Raw genomic sequence first — 24,340 nt, forward strand, 5'->3', positions numbered from 1 at the left:
TCAGCATCTGTATCTAAGCAGCAACCCTTCCATGAATGAAGAGGTTAAAACAGTAACTGCTGAATTCAGTACTGTAAAACAAGCTGCTGAATTCAATCAGCAATTAGATTTTCTAACAAAGCAGCTAACTGAATTCAAAGACAGGTTACAGGAGACAAGGATAGCTAATATACATATGGAAGAACAGTTTAAGCAAACAAAGCAGCAGCTATCAAAGCAAATAGCAGAAGAATGCCAAGCAGTTCAATTAAGAAGTGGGAAAACATTAAATACCCCACCTCAAGGCATCAAAAATTCAAGAAATGAGCGACCCACCAAAGATTCCCCTGAGGACAGTAAGAGCCCAGGGAAAAATAATTCTGGCACTAAAACGCCAGAAAATGGGTGGAAGGCTGGCGCTGAACGCCCAGACCATGCCCAAAACTGGCGTTCAGCGCCAGAAACAAGGCAGGATTGGCGTTCAACGCCAGAAATGGGCAAGAATCTGGCGTTGAACGCCCAAATGGGACAAAATCCAGCGTTGAACGCCCAACAGGGGCACATTTCTGGCGTTCAGGCGCCAGGAATAGACAGTGAGCTGGCGTCTAACGTCACTCCAGCGTCTGACTCTGGCACTCAATTGCCAGTGAGGGATCAGACACACACAAGTGCTGATAACAACCCCTCTAAAAAGGCTTCTTTAACCACTAAGGTTGAGGAATATAAAGCCAAGATACCTTATCCTCAAAAACTCCGGAAAGAGGAGCAGGATAAGCAATTTGCTCGCTTTGCAGATTATCTAAGGACTCTTGAAATAAAGATTCCATTTGCAGAGGCACTTGAGCAAATACCTTCTTATGCCAAGTTCATGAAAGAGATCTTGAGTCATAAAAAGGAGTGGAGAGAAACAGAAAGAGTTCTCCTCACTGAAGAATGCAGTGCAGTCATTCTAAAAAGCTTTCCTGAAAAGCTTAAAGACCCTGGGAGTTTTCTGATACCATGCATATTAGAAGGTGATTGCACCAAGACAGCTCTATGCGATCTTGGGGCGAGCATCAACCTGATACCTGCATCCACTATCAGGAAGCTTGGCTTAACTGAAGAAGTTAAACCAACCCGGATATGTCTCCAACTTGCTGATGGTTCCACTAAATACCCATCAGGCGTGATTGAGGACATGATTGTCAGAGTTGGGCCATTCGCCTTTCCCACTGACTTTGTTGTGCTGGAAATGGAGGAGCACAAGAGTGCTACTCTCATTCTAGGAAGACCCTTCCTAGCAACTGGACGATCCCTCATTGACGTCCAGCAGGGGAAAATAACCCTGAGAGTCAACGATGACGAGTTCAAGTTGAACGCTGTCAAAGCCATGCAGCATCCAGACACATCAACAGACTGCATGAAAGTTGACCTTATTGACTCTTTGGTAGAAGAGATCAACATGGCTGAGAGTCTCGAATCAGAGTTGGAAAACATCTTTAATGATGTTCAGCCTGATTTGGAGGATTCAGGGGACATGAAAGAGCCTCTGAACTTTCTTCTGAAAGAGGAAAAACCTCCTAAACCAGAGCTCAAGCCACTGCCACCATCCTTGAAATATGCATTTCTAGGAGAAGGTGACACTTTTCCATTGATCATAAGCTCTGCTTTAAATTCACAGGAAGAGGAAGCACTTATTCAAGTGCTAAGGACACACAAGACAGCTCTTGGGTGGTCCATAGGTGACCTTAAGGGCATAAGCCCAGCTAGATGCATGCACAAAATCCTATTGGAGGATAATGCCAAACCAGTGGTTCAACCACAGAGGCGGCTAAATCCAGCCATGAAGGAAGTGGTGCAGAAAGAGGTCACCAAATTACTAGAGGCTGGGATTATTTATCCCATTTCTGATAGCCCCTGGGTGAGCCCTGTTCAAGTCGTCCCAAAAAAGGGAGGCATGACAGTGATTCATAATGAAAAAAATGAACTGGTTCCTACAAGAACAGTTACAGGGTGGCGCATGTGTATTGACTACAGAAGGCTCAATACAGCCACCAGAAAGGATCATTTTCCTTTACCATTCATAGACCAGATGCTAGAGAGACTAGCAGGTCATGATTATTACTGCTTTTTGGATGGCTACTCAGGCTATAACCAGATTGCAGTAGATCCCCAGGATCAAGAGAAAACAGCATTCACATGTCCATCCGGAGTGTTTGCTTACAGAAGGATGCCCTTTGGGCTATGCAATGCACCTGCAACCTTCCAGAGATGCATGCTCTCTATTTTCTCTGATATGGTGGAAAAATTTCTGGAAGTCTTCATGGATGACTTCTCAGTATATGGAGACTCATTCAGCTCCTGTCTTGATCACCTGAAACTTGTTCTGAAAAGATGCCAAGAAACCAACCTAGTTTTAAACTGGGAAAAGTGTCACTTCATGGTGACTGAAGGAATTGTTCTTGGGCATAAGATCTCAAACAAGGGAATAGAGGTGGATCAAGCAAAAATAGAGGTAATTGAAAAATTACCACCACCTGCCAATGTTAAGGCAATCAGAAGCTTTCTGGGGCATGCAGGATTCTATAGGAGGTTTATAAAGGATTTTTCAAAAATCGCAAAACCTCTAAGCAATCTGCTAGCTGCTGACACGCCATTTGTGTTTGACACAGCATGCCTGCAGGCGTTTGAAACGCTGAAAGCTAAGCTGGTCACAGCACCAGTCATTTCTGCACCAGACTGGACATTGCCATTTGAGTTAATGTGTGATGCCAGTGATCATGCCATTGGTGCAGTACTGGGACAGAGGCATGACAAGCTTCTGCATGTCATTTATTATGCCAGTCGCGTTTTAAATGATGCCCAGAAAAATTACACAACCACAGAAAAGGAATTACTTGCAGTGGTTTACGCCATTGACAAGTTCAGATCCTACTTAGTAGGATCAAAGGTGATTGTGTACACTGACCATGCTGCTCTTAAGTATCTACTCACAAAGCAGGATTCAAAACCCAGGCTCATCAGATGGGTATTGCTTCTGCAAGAGTTTGATATAGAAATAAGAGACAGAAAAGGGACAGAGAACCAAGTAGCTGATCATCTGTCCCGGATAGAGCCAGTGGAAGGGACGTCCCTCCCCTTCCTTGAGATCTCTGATACATTCCCTGATGAGCATCTATTTGCCATTCAGGAAGCACCATGGTTTGCTGATATTGCAAACTATAAAGCTGCAAGGTTCATACCCAAGGAGTACAATAGAATACAAAAAAAGAAACTAATTACTGATGCAAAGTACTACTTGTGGGATGAGCCCTATCTCTTTAAGAGATGTGCAGACGGAATTATCCGTAGGTGTGTCCCCAGAGAGGAAGCACAGAGAATCTTATGGCATTGCCATGGATCTCAATATGGAGGTCATTTCGGAGGTGAGCGAACAGCCACCAAGGTCCTCCAATGTGGCTTCTATTGGCCTACACTCTATAAAGATTCCCGAGAGTTTGTACGTAATTGTGACAGTTGCCAAAGAGCTGGTAATCTGCCCCATGGTTACGCCATGCCTCAACAAGGAATCTTGGAAATAGAGTTGTTTGATGTATGGGAAATTGACTTCATGGGACCTTTCCCACCATCATACTCAAACACTTATATTCTGGTGGCAGTTGACTATGTATCAAAATGGGTTGAAGCTATTGCCACACCCACCAATGATACTAAAACAGTGCTGAAGTTCCTCCAGAAACATATCTTTAGCAGGTTTGGTGTCCCTAGAGTGTTAATCAGTGATGGGGGCACTCACTTCTGCAATAAACAGCTTTACTCTGCCATGGTTCGGTATGGAATTCGCCACAAGGTGGCCACTCCATATCATCCACAAACCAATGGGCAGGCTGAAGTCTCTAACAGAGAATTAAAGAGAATCCTGGAACGGACAGTAAATACCCGTAGAAAGGATTGGGCAAGGAGCTTGGATGATGCTCTGTGGGCTTACAGAACAGCATTCAAGACCCCTATAGGGACCTCTCCATACCAACTCGTGTATGGTAAGGCATGCCACTTGCCCGTGGAACTGGAACATAAGGCCTACTGGGCAACCAGATTCCTAAACTTAGATGCCAAATTAGCAGGAGAAAAACGATTGCTCCAGCTAAATGAGCTACAGGAATTCAGATTCACAGCTTTCGAAAATGCCAAGCTTTATAAAGAAAAATCAAAAAAATGGCATGACAGAAAGCTGTCATCTAGAATCTTTGAACCAGGACAGAAGGTCCTGTTGTTTAACACTAGACTCAGGCTGTTCCCCGGGAAACTGAAATCCCGGTGGAGGGGACCATACGTGATTACAAGTGTGTCACCATATGGCTATGTGGAGCTTCAAGATATTGATTCTGATAAGAAGTTCATTGTCAATGGACAGAGAATCAAGCATTATCTTGAAGGCAACACTGAGCAAGAATGCTCAAGGCTGAAGCTAGATTAAAAGCTCAGCAAGGTCCAGCTAAAGACAATAAAGAAGCGCTTGCTGGGAGGCAACCCAGCCATGGGGCAACAATCCTCTAAGCATTTTGCCCTATTTTTATTTTTATTTTTATTTGTTTATATAAAGTTCACTGACACTAAGGTAAAGAATCAATTGCATAAGTTTACAGGGTTACAGAAGGAATCTACACACAAAACAGAGATAGGGAGCTTACTGGCAAGAAAACGCCAGTGAAGGCCATTTTGGGCGTTCAGCGCCCAAAATGGGCATCCAGTGGGCGCTGAACGCCAGTAAGGATAGCTATCTGGCGTTCAACGCCAGAAAAGGGCAACAACTGGGCGTTGAACGCCCAGGAGAGCAGCATTTGGGCGTTGAACGCCCAAAACAGGCAGTGTTTGGGCGTTCAAACGCCAAGATGGTGGGGAGGAGCTCTCCTTCTACCCATCTCCTTCTTTTTCTTTTGCTTGAGGACAAGCAAAGCTCTAAGTTTGGTGTGCTTATCCGTGATCACTAAGATCATGGCCCCTAAAGGAAAACAACCCACTCTAAGAGGAGCAAGGGCGTGATTTAAAGGAACTGAAGCGCCAGAAATTCTCTCTTGAAGGACCAAGCACCTCACAGACTAGAGGAACATCCACTTCCCAAACCTCAAGGTTGTTGAGTTCTAATCTTAGCCTTAACTCTGTGATAACTGTTCTTATTTTAATTTTACCTTAGGAGTCATATAGTAGTAATTAGTATCTATTTTGATTTTATCTCCAATTAAGCTATAGTTTATTTTTCTCATCATCATTAAACATGAATAAAATAGTAGATCTTTTGAATAAGAAGCAATAAAATTTCGAGTTTAAATAAAACAAATTCTAATTGATTAAATGTGGTGGCAATGCTTTCTGTCTTCTGAATGAATGCTTGAACAGTGCATATGTCTTTTGAATTTGTTGTTTAAGACTGTTAAATATGTTGGCTCTTGAAAGAATGATGAACATGAGACATGTTATTGAGAATCTGAAAAATCATAAAAATGATTCTTGAAGCAAGAAAAAGCAGCAAAGAACAAAGCTTGCAGAAAAAAAAAAAAAAAGAGAGAAAGCAAAAGCAAGCAAAAAAAAGCCAATAACCCTTAAAACCAAAAGTCAAGGGCAATTAAAAAGGATCCCAAGGCTTTGAGCATCAGTGGATAGGAGGGCCTAAAGGACTGAAATCCTGGCCTAAGCGGCTAAATCAAGCTGTCCCTAACCATGTGCTTGTGGCGTGAAGGTGTCAAGTGAAAACTTGAGACTGAGCGGTTAAAGTCAAGGTCCAAAGCAAAAAGAAGAGTGTGCTTAAGAACTCTGGACACCTCTAATTGGGGACTTTAGCAAAGCTGAGTCACAATCTGAAAAGGTTCACCCAGTTATGTGTCTGTGGCATTTATGTATCCGGTAGTAATACTGGAAAACAAAGTGCTTAGGGCCACGGCCAAGACTCATAAAGAAGCTGTGTTCAAGAATCATCACACTAAACTAAGAGAATCAATAACACTATCTGAATTCTGAGTTCCTATAGATGCCAATCACTCTGAGCTTCAATGGATAAAGTGAGATGCCAAAATTGTTCAGGAACAAAAAGCTACTAGTCCCGCTCATCTAATTAGAATCTGAGCTTCAATCAAAAACTCTGAGATATTATTGCTTCTCAACCTATTAGTCTTCTATTTTATTTGTCTAGTTGCTTGAGGACAAGCAACAGTTTAAGTTTGGTGTTGTGATGAGCGGATATTTTATACGCTTTTTGGGGATAATTTCATATAGTTTTGAGTATGTTCTAGTTAGTTTTTAGTTTATTTCCAGTAGTTTTTAGGAAAAATTCATATTTCTGGACTTTACTATGAGTTTTGTGTTTTTCTGTAATTTCAGGTATTTTTCTGGCGGAAATTGAAGGAGCTGAGCAAAAATCTGATTCAGGCTGAAAAAGGACTGCTAATGCTGTTGGATTCTGACCTCCCTGCACTCAAATTGGATTTTTTGGAGCTACAGAACTCGGAATGGCATGCTTCCAATTGCATTGGAAAGTAGACATACAGGGCTTTCCAGAAATATATAATAGTCCATACTTTGCACAAGGATAGATGAAGTAAACTGGCGTTCAACGCCAGTCCTCTGCCCAATTCTGGCGTCCAGCGCCAGAAAAGGATCAAAAACTGGAGTTGAACGCCCAAACTGGCACAAAAACTGGCGTTCAACTCCACAAATGGCCTCTGCACGTGAATTGCTTAAAGTCTCAGCCCCAGCACACACCAAGTGGGCCCCAGCACACCAAGTGGGCCCCAGAAGTGGATCTCTGCATCATCCATCATAGTCCACTCATATTTTGTAACCCTAGGCTACTGGTTTAGTATTTAAACAACTTTTAGAGACTTATTTTGTATCTCATAACATTTCAGATCTAAACTTTGTATTCTCTGACGGCATGAGTCTCTAAACCCCATTGTTGGGGATGAGGAGCTCTGCTGTGTCTCGATGAATTAATGCAAGTATTCCTGTTTTCCATTCAATTACGCTTGTTCCTATCTAAGATGTTCATTCGCGCTTAACTGTGATGAAGGTGATGATCTGTGACATTCATCACCTTCCTCAACCCATGAACGTGTGCCTGACAACCACCTCCGTTCTATATCCGATTGAATGAGTGTCTCTTAGATTCCTTAATCAGAATCTCCGTGGTATAAGCTAGAACTGATGGCGGCATTCATGAGAATCCGGAAAGTCTAAACCTTGTCTGTGGTATTCCGAGTAGGATTCAAGGATTGAATGACTGTGACGAGCTTCAAACTCCTGAAGGCTGGGCGTTAGTGACAGACGCAAAAGGATAGTAAATCCTATTCCAACCAGATCGAGAACCAACCGGTGATTAGCCGTGCTGTGACAGAGCGCGTGAGCGTAGTTTTCACTAGAAGGATGGAAGGTAGCCATTGACAACGGTGATCCACCAACACACAGCTTGACATAGGGGGACGTGCGTGCGTGAATCAAAAGACAGAGGAAAGCAGAGATTCAGAGGACAAAGCATCTCCAAAACTCCAACATATTCTCCATTACTGCATAACAAGTAACCTTTAATCCATGCTCTATTGTTTATTCGCAATTCAACAGATAAACATAATTGACTTCCTGACTAAGATTTACAAGATAACCATAGATTGCTTCAAACCAACAATCTCCGTAGGATTCGACCCTTACTCACGTAAGGTATTACTTGGACGACCCAGTGCACTTGCTGGTTAGTGGTACGCGTTGTGAAAAGTGTGATTCGCAATTTGTGCTACCAGTGTCACAGATCATCACATTCATCAAGTTGAAGAATGAATGAATATCTTAGAGAAGAAGTAGGCGTGAATTGAATAGAAAAACAATAGTACTTTGTATTAATTCATGAAGAACAGCAGAGCTCCACACCTTAATCTATGGTGTGTAGAAACTCCACCGTTGAAAATACATAAGAACATGGTCTAGGCATGGCCGAATGGCCAGCCTCCAAACGTGTCTAAGATAGCATAAGACTTATCAAAGATTAAAAGTATGAAAATACAATGGCAAAAGGTCCTATTTATAGAAAACTAGTAGCCTAGGGTTACAGAAATGAGTAATTAATGCAGAAATCTTCTTCCGGGCCCACTTGGTGTGTGCTTGGGCTGAGCATTGAAGCTTCCATGTGTAGAGACTTTTCTTGGAGTTAAACGCCAACTTTTGTTCCAGTTTGGGCGTTTAACTCCAGCTTTTGTGCCAGTTTTGGAGTTAAACGCCAGAATTCTTGAGCTGACTTGGAACGCCTATTTGAGCCATCAAATCTTGAGCAAAGTATAAACTATTATATATTGCTGGAAAGCCCAGTATGTCTACTTTTTAACGCAATTAAGAGCGCGCCAATTGGGCTTCTGCAGCTCCAGAAAATCCACTTTGAGTGCAGGGAGGTCAGAATCCAACAGCATATGCAGTCTTTTTTCAGCCTCTGAATCGGATTTTTGCTCAGGTCCCTCAATTTCAGCCAGAAAATACCTAAAATAACAGAAAAACACACAAACTTATAGTAAATTCCAGAAGAGTGATTTTTATTTAAAAACATAATAAAAACTAACTAAAATATACTAAAAACATACCAAAAACAATGCCAAAAAGCGTATAAATTATTCGCTCATCACAATACCAAACTTAAATTGTTGCTTGTCCCCAAGCAACTAAAAATCAAATAGGATAAAAAGAAGAGAATATACAATGAATTCCAAAAACATCTATGAAGATCAGTATTAATTAGATGAGCGGGACTTTTAGCTTTTTGCCTCTGAACAGTTTTGGCATCTCACTTTATCCTTTGAAGTTCAGAATGATTGGCTTCTATAGGAACTCAGAATCCAGATAGTGTTTTGATTCTTCTAGTTAAGTATGTTGATTCTTGAACACAGCTACTTTTATGAGTCTTGGCCGTGACCCTAAACATTTTGTTTTCTAGTATTACCACCGGATACATAAATGCCACAGACACATAACTGGGTGAACCTTTTCAGATTGTGACTCAGCTTTGCTAGAGTCCCCAATTAGAGGTGTCCAGAGCTCTTAAGCACACTCTTTTTTCTTTGGACCACGACTTTAACCGCTCAGTCTCAAGTTTTCACTTGACACCTTCACGCCACAAGCACATGGTTAGGGACAGCTTGGTTGAGTCGCTTAGACCAGGATTTTATTCCTGTGGGCCCTCCTATCCACTGATGCTCAAAGCCTTGGATCCTTTTTATCACCCTTGCCTTTTGGTTTAAAGGGGTATTGGCTTTTTCTGCTTGCTTTTCTTTTTTCTTTCTTTTTCTTTTCTCTTTTTTTTTTTCGCCCCCTTTTTTTTCATTTGCAAGCTTTTCACTGCTTTTTCTTGCTTCAAGAATCAATTTTATGATTTTTCAGATCATCAGATAACATTTCTCCTTTTCCATCATTCTTTCAAGAGCCAACAATTTTAACATTCATAAACAACAAATTCAAAAATATGCACTGTTCAAGCATTCATTCAGAAAAACAATAGTATTGCCACCACATCAAAATAATTAAACTGTTTTAAAATTTGAAATTCATGCACTTCTTTTCTTTTTCAATTAAAAACATTTTTCATTTAAGAAAGGTGATGGATCCATTTTCATAGCTTTAAGGCATAGACACTTAGACACTAATGATCATGTAATAAAGACACAAACATAAATAAACATAAGCATAAAAATTTGAAAAAAAAAACAGAAAATAAAGAACAAGGAAATTAAAGAACGGGTCCACCTTAGTGATGGCGGCTTGTTCTTCCTCTTGAAGATCTTATGGAGTGCTTGAGCTCCTCAATGTCTCTTCCTTGCCTTTGTTGTTTCTCTCTCATGGTTCTTTGGTCTTCTTTAATTTCATGGAGGAGGATGAAATGCTCTTGGTGAGGTTCTCTTATTTGCTCCATCCTTTTCTTAGTGATGGGCTTGAGATCATGCCTTCTTAGTTGAACCAGCTTCCCTCTTGAATTTCTCTTCCATTGAACGCCCTCTTCACAATTGTTTATGAGGGCTTGGTCCAACCTTTAATCAAAGTTGATCTTTTTTTAGCTTGAAAGGGACCTCGGGGATCACTTTCTTCTTGGCCACAACTTCATAGAAGTGGTCTTGATGCACCCTTGAGAGGAATCTCTCCATCTCCCATGACTCGGAGGTGGAAGCTTTTGCCTTCCCTTTCCTCTTTCTAGAGGTTTCTCCGGCCTTTGGTGCCATTAATGGTTATGGAAAAACAAAAAAGCTTTAGCTTTTACCACACCAAACTTAGAAGGTTTGCCCGTCCTCGAGCAAAAGAAGAAAGAAGAGAGTAGAAGAAGAAGAAGTAGAGGAGATGGAGTGGGCTTTGTGTTTCGGCCAAGGGGGAGAAGTGGTGTTTAGGTTGTGTAAAAATGAAGAAGTGAAGATGGGTTTATATAGGAGTGAGAGGGGTGTGTATGGTTCGGCCATAGAGGGTGGGTTTGGGAGGGAAAGTGGTTTGAATTTGAATGGTGAGGTAGGTGGGGTTTTATGAAGGATGGATGTGAGTGGTGAAAAGAATGGTGGGATTTGATAGGTGAGGGATTTTGGGCAAGAGGTATTGAGGTGATTGGTGAATAGATGAAGAAGAGAGAGAGAGGTGAGGTAGGTGGGGATCCTGTGGGGTCCACAGATCCTGAGGTGTCAAGGATTTCTCATCCTTGCACCATGTGGCGTGCAAAACGCACCTTTCTGCCAATCCTGGTGTTAAACGCCAGGCTGCTGCCCATTTCTAGCGTTTAACGCCAGCTTCTTGCCCATTCCTGGCGTTAAACGCCAGTCTGGTGCCCTTTTCTGGCGTTAAACGCCCAGAATAGTGCCAGACTGGGCGTTTAACGCCCATTCTGCTACCTTTACTGGCGTTTAAACGCCAGTAACTGTCTCCTCCAGGGTGTTCTATTTTTCATTCTGTTTTTCACTTTATTTTTGCTTTTTCAATTGTTTTTGTGACTTCACATGATCATCAACCTATAGAAAACATAAAATAACAAAAGAAAATAGAAATTTAACATAGATAAGTAAAAATTGGGTTGCCTCCCAACAAGCGCTTCTTTAATGTCAATAGCTTGACAATGGCTCTCATGGAGCCTCATAGATGTTCAGAACAATGTTGGAACCTCCCAACACCAAACTTAGAGTTTGAATGTGGGGGTTCAACACCAAACTTAGAGTTTGGTTGTGGCCTACCAACACCAAACTTAGAGTTTGACTGTGGGGGCTCTGTTTGACTCTGTATTGAGAGAAGCTCTTCATGCTTCCTCTCCATGGTTACAGAGGGATATCCTTGAGCTTTAAACACAAGGGAGTCTTCATTCACTTGAATGATCAATTCTCCTCTGTCAACATCAATCACAGCCTTTACTGTGGCTAGGAAGGGTCTACCAAGGAGGATGGATTCATCCATACACTTCCCAGTTTCTAGGATTATGAAATCAGCAGGGATGGAATGGTCTTTAACCTTTACCAAGACATCCTCTACAAGTCCATAAGCCTGTTTCTTTGAATTGTCTGCCATCTCCAGTGAGATTCTTGCAGCTTGTACCTCAATGATCCCTAGCTTCTCCATTACAGAGAGAGGCATAAGGTTTATACTTGATCCCAGGTCACACAGAGTCTTCTCAAAGGTCATGGTGCCTATGGTACAAGGGATTGAGAATTTTCCAGGATCTTATCTCTTCAGAGGTAATTTCTGCCTAGTCAAGTCATCCAATTCTTTGATGAGCAGTGGAGGTTCATCCTCCCAAGTCTCATTACCAAACAACTTGGCATTTAGCTTCATGATTGCTCCAAGGTACTTAGCAACTTGCTCTTCAGTAACATCTTCATCCTCTTCAGAGGAAGAATATTCATCAGAGCTCATGAATGGCAAAAGTAAATTCAATGGAATCTCTATGGTCTCTGTGGGAGGCTCAGATTCCCATGGTTCCTCATCAGGGAACTCCATAGAGGTCAGTGGACGTCCATTGAGGTCTTTCTCAGTGGAGATCACTACCTCTTCCTCCTCTCCAGGTTCGGCCATGTGAGATGTGGTTATGGCCTTGCACTCTCTTTTTGGATTCTCTTCTGTATTGCTTGGGAGAGTGCTAGGAGGGAGTTCAGTAATTTTCTTACTCAGCTGACCCAATTGTTCCTCTAAATTTCTAATGGAGGACCTTATTTCAGTCATGAAACTTTGAGTGGTTTTGATTAGATCAGAGACAATGGTTGTTAAGTCAAAGGGGCTCTGCTTAGAATTCTCTGTCTGTTGCTGAGAAGATGATGGAAAAGGCTTGCCATTGCTAAACCTGTTTCTTATACCATTGTTGTTGTTGAAACCTTGTTGAGGTCTCTGTTGATCCTTCCATGAGAGATTTGGATGATTTCTCCATGAAGGATTATAGGTGTTTACATAGGGTTCTCCCATGTAATTCACCTCTTCCATTGCTGGGTTCTCAGGATCATAAGCTTCTTCTTCTGAGGAAGCTTCCTTAATACTGCCTGTTGCTGCTTGCATTTCAGACAGACTCTGAGAAATCATATTGACTTGTTGGGTCAATATTTTATTCTGAGCCAATATGGCATTCAAAGTATCAATCTCAAGAAATCCTTTCTTCTGAGTTGTCCCATTATTCACAGGATTCCTTTTAGAAGTGTACATGAATTGGTTATTTGCAACCATTTCAATGAGTTCCTGAGCTTCTGTAGGCGTCTTCTTTAGATGAAGAGATCCTCCAGCAGAGCTATCCAATGACATCTTGGATAGTTCAGACAGACCATCATAGAAAATACCTATGATGCTCCATTATGAAAGCATGTCAGAAGGGCACCTTCTGATCAATTGCTTGTATCTCTCCCAAGCTTCATAGAGGGACTCACCATCCTTCTGTCTAAAGGTTTGGACTTCTACTCTAAGCTTACTCAATTTTTGAGGTGGAAAGAACTTTGCCAAGAAGGCATTGACTAGCTTTTTCCAAGAGTTCAGGCTTTCCTTAGGTTGTGAATCCACCCATGTCCTAGCTCTGTCCCTTACAGCAAAAGGAAAAAGCATAAGTCTGTAGACTTCAGGGTCAACCCCATTAGTCTTGACAGTGTCACATATTTACAAGAATTCAGCCAGGAACTGATGAGGATCTTCCAATGGAAGTCCATGAAACTTGCAATTCTGTTGCATTAGAGAAACTAATTGAGGCTTAAGCTCAAAGTTGTTTGCTCCAATGGCAGGGATAGAGATACTTCTCCCATAGAAATCAGGAGTAGGTGCAGTAAAGTCACCAAGCACCTTCCTTGCATTGTTGGCATTGTTGTTAGGCCCTCTAGCGAGAGTTGTGCTTTAGTTTCTCTTAGCTTTCTCTTCAAGTTCCTTTTAGGTTCAGGATCAGCTTCAACAAGAATGCTTTTATCCTTGCTCCTACTCATATGAAAGAGAAGAGAACAAGAAAGTATGGAATCCTCTATGTCACAGTATAGAGATTCCTTGAAGTGTCAGAAGAAAAGAAGAATAGAAGGAGGGGATAGAGATGAGAGAATTCGAACTTATTAAAGAATTAGGGTTCGAATTGCACCTTGAGGAGGAGTGTTAGTCCCTTAAATAGAAGGATGTGAGACGAGGGAAAGAAATTTTCGAAAATAATTTAAAAAGATTTTGAAATAATAAAAATAAAATTTTGAAAATTTGATTGATATTTTCGAAAATTAAGTTTGGGAAAGAAATTAAGTGATTTTGAAAAAGATTTTGAAATTAGAAATCAAAAAGATATGATTGAAAATTAATTTTGAAAAAAAATGTGATTGAAAAGATATGATTGAGAAGATATGATTGAAAATCAAATTAAAAAGAGAAAGTTTTAAAACTAAAGTTGATTACTTGACTAACAAGAAATTAAAAGATATGATTCTAAAAATTTAAAATTTGATCCTTTCTTAATAGGCAAGTAACAACTTGAAAATTTTGAAGTAAATCTTGAATTGAAGCAAGGATTTTTGAAAATAGTAAAAATAAATATAAAATGGAAAGAAATTGATTTTGAAAGAGATATGATTGAAAAGATATGATTTGAAAAAGATTTGATTTTGAAAAATTATGAAAACTTGAAAAAAATATGAATTAAAAAGAAAATCTTCCCTCTAGTGTCATCCTGGCGTTTAACGCCCAAATCTCTACCTTTTTGGGCGTTAAACGCCCAGCCAGGTACCCTGGCTGGCGTTTAAACGCCAGTTTTCCTTCTTCACTGGCCGTTTTGAACGCCCAGCTTTTTCTGTTTGATTCCTCTGCTGACTGTTCTGAATCTTCAATTCTCTGTGTTATTGACTTGAAAAGACATAGTTTTAAAAATATTTTTGAATTTTTGATGATGAGAAACAATAAAAATGCAACTAAGATCAAATAAACAATGCATGCAAGACACCAAACTTAAAAGTTTGTATACTAAGGACTATAACAATGTAAAAATGCATATGAGAAACAACAAAACACACTAAACAAGAGAATTTAAAGATCAGAGCAAGGAAATCATCAAGAACAACTTGAAGATTAATGAAGACACATGCATGTAATTTTCGAAAAATGCAAGAAAAATAGAAACATGCAATTGACACCAAACTTAAAATTAGATAATAGATTCAAACAAGAAACATAAAATATTTTTGGTTTTATGATTTTAAAAAATTTTTCTTTGTATTTTTTTTTTCAAAAATTATATAGAAAAGAAAATAAAGACAATCAAAACTTTTAATAAGAATTCTAGGAATCATGCAATGTTAGTCTAAAGCTTCAGTCTAAAAAGGATTAGACATGTTTGGCCAAGCTTTAGCAGGACATTACATTCAATAGCTAAATTGATGAGAATCAATTAGCTTTTGTGATGGTGGGAACATCACCTTGAAACTCTAGAATTCATTCTTAAAAATTCTGAAGAAAAGATACCTAATCTAAGCAACAAGATGAACCGTCAGTTGTCCAAACTCGAACAATCTCTGGCAACGGCGCCAAAAACTTGGTGCACGAAATTGTGATCATCAATGGCGCCAACAACTTGGTGTGGCACACTTGTAATCTCAACTGTTTTGTCACAACTCCGCACAACTAACCAGCAGTGCACTGGGTCGTCCAAGTAATAATCCTTACGTGAGTAAGGGTCGATCCTACGGAGATTGTCGGTTTGAAGCAAGCTATGGTCATCTTGTAAATCTCAGTCAGGCGGATTCAAATAGTTATGGAGTTTAAGGTGATGAAAATAAACATAAAGTAAAGATAGAGATACTTATGTAAATCATTGGTGGATTTCAGATAAGCGTATGAAGATGCTTTGTTCCCCTTGAACCTCTGCTTTCCTATTGCCTTCTTCCAATCATTCATACTCCTTTCCATGGCAAGCTTTATGTTGGGCATCACCGTTGTCAATGGCTATATCCCGTCCTCTCAGTGAAAATGGTCCTGATGCTCTATCACAACATCGGCTAATCAGCTGTCGGTTCTCGATCATGTCGGAATAGGATCCATTGATCCTTTTGCGTCTGTCACACGCCCCACAATCGTGAGTTTAAAGCTCGTCACAGTCATCCCTTTCCAGATCCTACTCAGAATACCACAGACAAGGTTTAGACGTTCCGGATCTCAGGAATGGCCGCCAATAATTCTAGCCTATACCACGAAGGTTCCAATCTTAGATTAGAAACCCAAGAGATACGCATTCAAGCCATTGCTAGTAGAACAGAGGTGGTTGTCAGGCACATGTTCATAGGTGAGAATGATGATGAGTGTCTGATGCGCATAAACTTGTTATGCTACGATTTAGGAAATTGCACGATCGGCAAAATTCCTTCCGGCAAGTGCACCGGCTATCGTCAAGTAAAAACTCACAATAGAGTGAGGTCGAATCCCACAAGGATTGGTTGAATGAGCAATTCGGATTAGAAATGTGTTCTAGTTGAGCGGAATCAAGATTTAGATGAGAATTGCGGAATGTAAAATTGGCGGGAAAACGTAAATGACAAGAAATTGAAATGGCGGAATCTTAAATTGCATGAATTAAAGAGCAGAAGCTAAATTGCTGAAATTAAAAGGGAATGGGGGTGATTGCATGAATTGAGTTGCAGAATGTAAAGAGAAAGTGGAAATCAGAAATGGGGAATTCATTGGGTATAGGAGATATTGAGATCTCCGAATCAAAACATGTTTATCTCTTCATTCAACCAATGCGTTCATTAAATTTTTCTTGGCAATCTTATATGATTGGATCCCAATCCCTTGGCTCACCAATTCTCTCTAAAAACAAACAAATTCCCAATCCCTTGGTTTAAATGTTCATAAGAAGAGATGATGCTCGATCACTGATTATACCACACAGTTTCATGAACCACAATTTGGTAGGATTACATGTCACAATATTCATCCAAACCCCAATCCAATTCACTGTGAGAAAGCTTCTCTAGCATGAATCCTCCATTCCTTTCCCAAGGTTCCGAAGGATTCCAATTATGGGTAGTTTCTTTCCCAAGACAACTACCCAATGGAATTAGATCGAGAAGCTTTCTAACAAAATTCAAGAGAAAAGATTGAAGAAGAAGATAAAATATTATTGATTCATTGAATTACAATAGAGCTCCCTAACCCAATGAAAGGGGGTTTAGTGAGTCATAGCTCTGAATTCAATTACAAAGATATGAAAACTAGCTCAATGAAAAGGTCAAACTCCTTCCTAACTTAAATTCTATCCTATTTATACACTTTCTATATTGAGCTTCTGTTGTGTTTCTTGGGCTTTGAGGCCTCTCCCTGCTTTCCTTTTGCCTTGGGTTTATGATCCATAATCTTGATGAGGCTGTTGATCCAAATTCTGTAACATTCATTGAGCCAACTTAGTGATAATCAAATAATGACACATGACTCAATAAATGGAAATTTCAGACTCATCAATCCTTCAGGCCCAATCCCATAAACCATGATATTCAATTGGGTTTCATACCAGAGTAAGTTTAAGTTAATGTTTGTGCTCAAATACTAACTTAAACCGCAATATTTTTGGCCCAGAAACCTTTTCCAAGAGTGGCGTTTAAGTTGCAGTTTAAGCTTAAACTGCAGCTTAAACGCCAGACACTTCCAGTGATGCCTTTTGTGGAAGCACGTTTAAGCTTCAGTTTAAGGTTAAACTGAAGCTTAAACGTGGAAATGGAAGAAGGCAGCCCTGGAGGGTAATATAGTCGAACACGTTTAAGCTTCAGTTTAAGGTTAAACTGAAGCTTAAACGTGGAGATAGAAAAGGCAGCCCTGGAGGTCGAACACGTTTAAGCTCCAGTTTAAGGTTAAACTGGAGCTTAAACGTGGAAATAGAGAAAGCCATCCTGGAGGTCGAACATGTTTAAGCTCCAGTTTAAGGTTAAACTGGAGCTTAAACGTGGAAGCTGAGAAAGGTAGCCCTGGAGGTGTCGAACACGTTTAAGCTCCAGTTTAAGGTTAAACTGGAGCTTAAACGTGGAAATGGAGAAAGCAACCCTGGAGGAGAAAACTTGGTCGAACACGTTTAAGCTCCAGTTTAAGGTCAAACTGGAGCTTAAACGTGGAAATGGCTCCCTGGTGCTTTTCCCTTTTCTGGCGTTTAACCTCCAGTTTAAGGTTAAACTGGAGGTTAAACGTGGAACTGCCCCCCTTGGTGCCCTTCTCACTTCTGGCGTTTAACCTCCAGTTTAAGGTTAAACTGGAGGTTAAACGTGGAAATGCTTCTTTGGTGAGACTTTCATTCTGGCGTTTAACCTCCAGTTTAAGGTTAAACTGGAGGTTAAACTTCAATTCCAGCATTTCTTAGCCTTCCTGATTCTGGCGTTTAGGCTCCAGTTTAGGCTTAAACTGGAACTTAAACTCCTCATGTGATATTCAAGCTTCCTTTATTGATTTTGTTGCTTCCTTGCTTAGCCTCTTCTTCCCTGAAATCATCCAAACAATTTGCATCAAAGTCTTGCAAAATTTCATGAGAAATCTTCCATTCATAGCATTCAAGTAATATAACTAAAACTCATGGAATTTGCATTAAAATCATACTGTTTGGATGGTTCATTGCTTTGTTATTCATTTAACCATTCTTGGTTACTTTAAGCTCAAGAAAATGCATAAAACAACTAAAACTAACAGAAAAATGCTAGTGAAACTAGCCTAAGATGCCTTGGCATCACAACACCAAACTTAATACTTTCTTGTCCCTAAGCAAGTCCTGAGTTAATTGAGAAGAAAGTATGAAACAGAAAGCAATTACATTGGCTATATTAGCAAGCATTTGAAGTTCATCAGAAGGGTTTTATGCAGAAAGTTGCAGCATCACTTTTTCATACTTATCAGGTAAGATTATCACTTTTTCATTGCATCCATCAAACACTGCTATGGCCTCTTGTTATTCTTATGTCCTTGGCACTTTTCTCTTCTTTGTTTTTCTTTTCTTTTTCTTAGAGCTCCTTTGCTCCTTGTTTGCTTAGTGTCATGTGTTGCACAAGCCTTTGGCATTTTCTTTTTCTTATCAGTGCACTACACATATCCACTTTAGGCATTTTAGTTCACATTTCTTCTTGAGACATTGGTGCCCAGCACCTCTTTGTGTGACTAAATGTTTTGTATTTAGGTTGCTCTTGATAATGGACTTTTGGTTGATAATCCCGGGTTAGTTAACCCAAGTTACCAAGTGTTGAAACACTCCTCAGAACCTATTCATCCAAGCATATCCTTAATACATAAACACCACAAGCATTTGTCTCAGAAGTTCAAACCATTGGTGCCTAGCTTATTTTCTCAATTTTTTTTTTTTGCCTTTTGGTTGCCCTTTTTCAGTGGCTTTTTCTTCTTCTTTTTCTTTCTTTTTCATGGCCAAAGACATTTATTCATCAAGATCCATAGACAGTTTTCAATTTCTACACAAAAAATGATAATTCTACACTCTATTTCCAGTGATCTGACTTAAACAATCAAGCATACATACCACCACTTAATTCTACTTGATTTGTCACTAATCGAGCCAAGTTACTTTTGTTCAAACTTTTCTTTTATTTTTGGAAACAGGACAAGCATGGCAAGCACTTGTTTAAGAAGGTGAAGTTATATCCAAACATCTAGGCATTCACTTTATTCAAAGCAATAAACAGACAAACATACTAGAGACTTCACATTAAAACTTAAATGACTTATAATGAAAGAAAGCTCATAAAGACAATTCACCAATTATCATTTGATTATTAAGGAGAGAGACCACCTCTCATTTATTGCTTGGTTCTTCTTGATTCTTGGGATCCTGCTTCTTCTTACTTCCTACCCCTTTTTGACCACTTGAACTTCCTTTGTCTTTTCTTATGAGCTTTTTCCAGAATCCAGCCTTTTTCATTGTTTCTTCCACTCCTTTTTCAAGGATCATTGCCTTGTTTATTTCTCCTTCTTTCCTCCCTTTGAAATACTCATCAAAAGCTGGGAATGCTGGGTCCATCTTGTGTAAATGTTCTCCTATGTAGTTAAGCTTGATTTGCGAACTGATGTTGTAATCAGCTTGGACTGAGTATCTTGCATTCTGTAAAGTGGTGGCTTCCTTGATTGCCAAGACATTGGCATCTTGGTGTTGCCATATGTGGCTGAAGGATTCCTGTAAGTGTAAATTCTGTTCCCTTTGCAGATCCAAGAATCTTGATTCAAAGTTCCTTTGCATATCCATCATTTTTAGGTGAAAGTCCTCTTGTCTCTCCTGAGACCTCATGTATTGTTGAGACATTCCTTCCATGATTTCCTGCATTCTGCTCATATCCATGGGGTCTCTAGGAGTTCGTTGTCTTCTTTCTGGAATTGCTTGCTCTTCTTGCTCTTCTTCTCTGTCTTCTCCTTCCTGTCCTTCTTGTTCCGCTTCTTGCTCTTTTTCCGCTTGTTGCCCTTCTTCATTTCTTCTTTTTGTGTGTCTTGGAGCAGTTGGGCCAAGAGTCATTCTGTATGCAGTTATGGCCAGTCCCGGATATAGCCAAGTAGGTCTTTCATCTTCAAGTGGTACTTGGGCATCGATGCATAGTCTGATGATGGTGCTAGGGAAGTGGAGCCAGGATTCAGGGTCACTTTTCTCACTAAACTCTTGTATCTGTTCAGCAATGAGTTTATGAACTTTGATTTCCCCTCCCACCATAATGCAATGTAGCAAGATGGCTCTTTTAGGGACTATTTCTGAAGAGTTTGCAGTGGGTAGGATGGATCTCCTAACTATTGCATACCACCCTTTAGCTTCCGGTGTTAGGTCTCCCCTTCTCAAGACTCTTGGAGCCCCTCTTGTTTTTCTCACCCATTCAGCTCTGATGGCACAAAGGTCTTCAGCAATAGTTGTATAGTCAGGTTCTCCTATCATCCTTTCTTCATAACTTGCTTGGCTGAAATGTATGTTTTTCAGGCCAAGAGTTTTCATGATTGCTTTGGGACTGAAGTCAACTTCCACCCCTCTCACATAGCTTTTGTATGTGGGTTTCTTGGTTGAGTCTTCCCTCACTGCATTTGCATAGAACTCCTTCACCAAGTTGATGTTGATTTTAGTGATTGGCTTAGTCAGGAGCTCCCACTTCCTCTTTTTGATCTTCTCCCAAACACCTGGGAACTCATCCTTTTCAAGGTCAAAGGGAACCTCAGCTAGTACCCTTTTAGGTCTCATCCATTCGGCTTGAATCTCATGGAAAACTGATTTGTATCTCCTTGCATCGAATTCCCTGTTCTCCTCCATTGGTTGCTTGTCTTTTCTTCTTTTGTGGCTAGATGAGGCTGCCATTGGTTCTTTGGTTTTGGTAAGTTACAAGCTAAAGTTGACAAGGTGAAGCAAGAAGTGTTGTTGGAAGTGTGGTGAGGTTGTTTTCGGCAAGATATATTTATGCTATGATGAAGGAAAATGTGCATGAAGGAGAATTGGTGGTGTGGAACTCGTTCCCCAAGTGGTTCTTTATAGTGCTTGTAAGTGAAGACTGGACGGCTAGGGTGATTTGTGAAGGGTGGCTTGATGGTAATACATGAATTAGGGAGAAGGACGAATTGCTTTTCATTTTCTTGGAAGTATTCTGAGTGCATTAGGTTGTACATGTAGCTATCTTTTCATGCAGAACTTCCTTTTCCCATATGTTAGTTTCAAAGACTTGTGAACTTCCTTTTTGACCAAGCACGGCACCTCCCCTTTGTCTTTTTCCTCCATTTTTATCTTTCCTTTTGTACCTGCACAAACAAACAAATTTGCTATCATTTTTTTCGTGCATGTGAATAATGAATAGTACTTGTACATGTCTTTTTTTTCTTCTTCTTTTTGAATTGTAAATCAATGATTGACTTCCTGAGCTTATAGCCGTGACTTTTGTATGTATGCACACTTATTACTGGACACCAAACTTAGTGTTTGGTAATGTGTCCTGATGACATGAAATCCATGTTGGTTGTCCTTAATGAATGTGCATAATTCTAAATAATCCTAGTCACTTTGGCGCTTTGATCCTAAACAATTTTACTACCTAAAGTAATTGAAATCAAAGTATTAAAACATGCAAATGGTATACTTGTCATGAATTTCTAAATCCAGAGGAATTTCTTGCTTTTCATAAACTGTGTTCAAAAGGAACACCAAACTTAATGTTTGGTCGTGCACCTTGAATGAAAGATGGAATCCAATTTGAGTAAGATTTGGGAGTGCCTTCAGGCACACCAAACTTAGAGACCAATTGTAATTTACATGCAAAGTTTAGTGCACTTTATCAATAGTTGTCCTGAGGATTCAAGTTCATGCATAAGAAACCAAGCTTTATTAGATGTAAAGCAAAGCACTAAAGAGTAAGGATACTAAAACATGGGTTGCCTCCCATGAAGCGCTTCTTTAACGTCACTAGCTTGACGGTTGTCCTTTGTTAGAGTGGATTGTAGTGCTTGATGTCTTCTCCTCTTACTATGAAAACGTCCCCATTTGATTCCTTCATGACTTCTAAATGTTCCATAGAAAGAACCTTCCTGATTGTGAACACTTGAGGGAGCTGGGAAGGGATGGTTTTGAGGCCAGGTGGGATTGGCAGATAATGACTTGATATCACTTCATCTCCCGGAGAGAAACCTTCAGTGGGAATTTTCTTGTTTCTCCACCCTCTTGGCAATTTCTTTACAATTCTTCCCTTTCTCTTGAAGCTTTCTTCATTGACCCTTATGCCGGGAGGATCCTTCTGATCTGTTTCTATTGATTCTTGTGGCTTTAACTCTTGCAATTCTTGTTTGCTTTCCAAGGACTGTTTCAGAGTTTCAGCTGCCGGATTGCTTTCCTCCAAACACAGATGGCTACTATCATCCTTAGGCTTTTCAGGTTCTGGTTCAGGCTCAGATGCAGGTTTGAAAACTTTGAAAATGAGCTGTTCATCATGTATTCTCAGAATTAGCTCTCCTTGTTCTATATCTATGAGCGCTCTAGTAGTGGCTAGAAATGGCCTGCCCAGAATGATAGGGTGTAAGTAGCTTTCCTCCATGTCCAAAATGACAAAGTCTGTGGGGAAGTAATAATCTCCCACTTTCACCAGCACATTCTCAACTATCCCTTCAGCTTGCTTCTGAGTTTTGTCAGCCAGTTGTATGATTACATCAGTGGATCTCACCTCATTCAGTTGTAGCCTCTTCATAAGAGTTAGAGGCATCACATTTATGCTAGCTCCTAGATCACAGAATCCTCTGTCAATTTTTGTTTCCCCTATGATGCAGGGGATATGAAAACTTCCTGGGTCTGTTTTCTTAGAGACTGTGTCCTTCTTGATGAGGGCACTGCATTCTTTGTTCATTGTTACCGTTTGTCCTCCCTTCAAAACTCTTTTCTTGCTCAGCAATTCCTTTAAATACTTGATATGTGTAGGCATCTGCTGGAGGATCTCAAGGAAGGGAATATTGATATGGAGAGACTTAAATGTCTCTAAAAACCTTGAATAGGTTTTCCCTTTTTCACCTCCTCCTAACCTCTGAGGAAATGGTGCTTTTGGTTGGTATATTCCCAGCATGCCTTTTTGCAGTTCCTTGGCTTGCTCAGTTCCACTTTCCTGCTTAGCTTCTTCCACACCTTCCTTCAAGATTTCTGGCTCCTGCTCTGAGGGCCTGATTCCTTCTTCTTCTGAGACTTCCTTCAATATGGTGATGGCCTTGCATTCTTCCCATCTCACTCTCTTTTGTTCCCCTTTAGGATTCTTTTCTGTGTCACTAGGGAACACTGCAGTTGATTTGGGGGCCTGTTGAGATAGCTCTCCTACTTGAGACTCCATCCTCTTGAGTTTTTCACCATGGTTTCTTAAGGTAGCTCTCACATCATCCCTGAAGCTTTTCAATTCGGTTATGTCTTGACTCATGGTTGCCATCATTCCTTCTATCCGGTTTAATTGATCTTGAAATTGTTGGTTCGGGTTAGGTTGGGTAGGTTGATTATTTTGGCCATGATATGGTGGTTGAGAGTAAGTGTTTTGTGTGGCTTGGTATGATCTTTGGTTGGAGTTTTGGTATGTGGAATTGTTATGTTGGTTGTGGTTGTAAGGTTTGTGGTTTTGTGGTTGGGTTTGTTGGTTCCCCCACCCAAAGTTTGGGTGATTTTTCCATCCTGGGTTGTAAGTGTTGGAATGTGGATCATATGATTGCCTTTGTTGGTTTCCCACATAGTTGGCCTCTTCCCAATCACCTCCTTCAATGCTTACTTCCTCTTGATCTTGTGTGTGTATTGCAGCCACTTGCTTTGTTTCTAATTGCCTGGTAAGCTCTGCTAGTTGCTTGGCAAACACCTTGTTTTGGGCTAGAATTGTATCAACATGGTTCAGCTCCATGACTCCCTTAGTGTTGTGCCTCTCTGATGCATAGTAGTACTCATTCTCAGCCACTGTCTCAATCACTTCAATGGCTTCTTCCACAGTCTTTTTCCTGTTCAATGAACCTCCTGATGAATGGTCTACAGCCTTCCTTGATTCATAAGACAGTCCATCATAGAAAATATGCAATTGCACCCAATCATGGAACATGTCTGGTGGGCATTTCCTTGTCAAATCCTTGAATCTCTCCCATGCCTCGTAGAGAGTTTCACCATCTTGTTGTCTAAAAGTCTGAACCTCAGATCGAAGCCTATTGACCTTTTGTGGGGGGTAGAAACGTGCCAAAAACTTGCCTTCCACCTCATCCCATGTTGTTAGACTCCCCCTTGGGAATGATTCCAGCCACTTAGCTGCTTTGTCCCTAAGTGAAAATGGGAACAAAAGCAGTTTATAGGCATCTTCCTAGACTCCATTGGACTTCACAGTGTCACAAATTCTCAGGAATTTTGTGAGATGTTGGTTGGGATCTTCATTAGCACTCCCACCAAATAAACAATGATTCTCCACAAGTGATA

The 24,340-nt window shown here is 40.3% G+C and overlaps 2 non-coding genes across 2 annotated transcripts; both read left to right on the plus strand.

Annotated features, from left to right (window-relative positions):
* Positions 1-12,786: 12,786 nt before the first annotated feature.
* Positions 12,787-12,894, plus strand: LOC148547701 (small nucleolar RNA R71). The gene has a single exon (XR_015898800.1). It is a non-coding gene; the product is annotated as a small nucleolar RNA R71 (small nucleolar RNA).
* Positions 12,895-23,973: 11,079 nt separating this feature from the next.
* On the plus strand, positions 23,974-24,077 carry LOC148547702 (small nucleolar RNA R71). Its single transcript, XR_015898082.1, has one exon. It is a non-coding gene; the product is annotated as a small nucleolar RNA R71 (small nucleolar RNA).
* Positions 24,078-24,340: the final 263 nt, after the last annotated feature.

The sequence above is a fragment of the Arachis ipaensis genome, chromosome B8, assembly GCF_059453495.1.
Source record: "Arachis ipaensis isolate K30076 ecotype BB chromosome B8, ASM5945349v1, whole genome shotgun sequence".
In the NCBI taxonomy this organism is placed as follows: domain Eukaryota; kingdom Viridiplantae; phylum Streptophyta; class Magnoliopsida; order Fabales; family Fabaceae; genus Arachis; species Arachis ipaensis.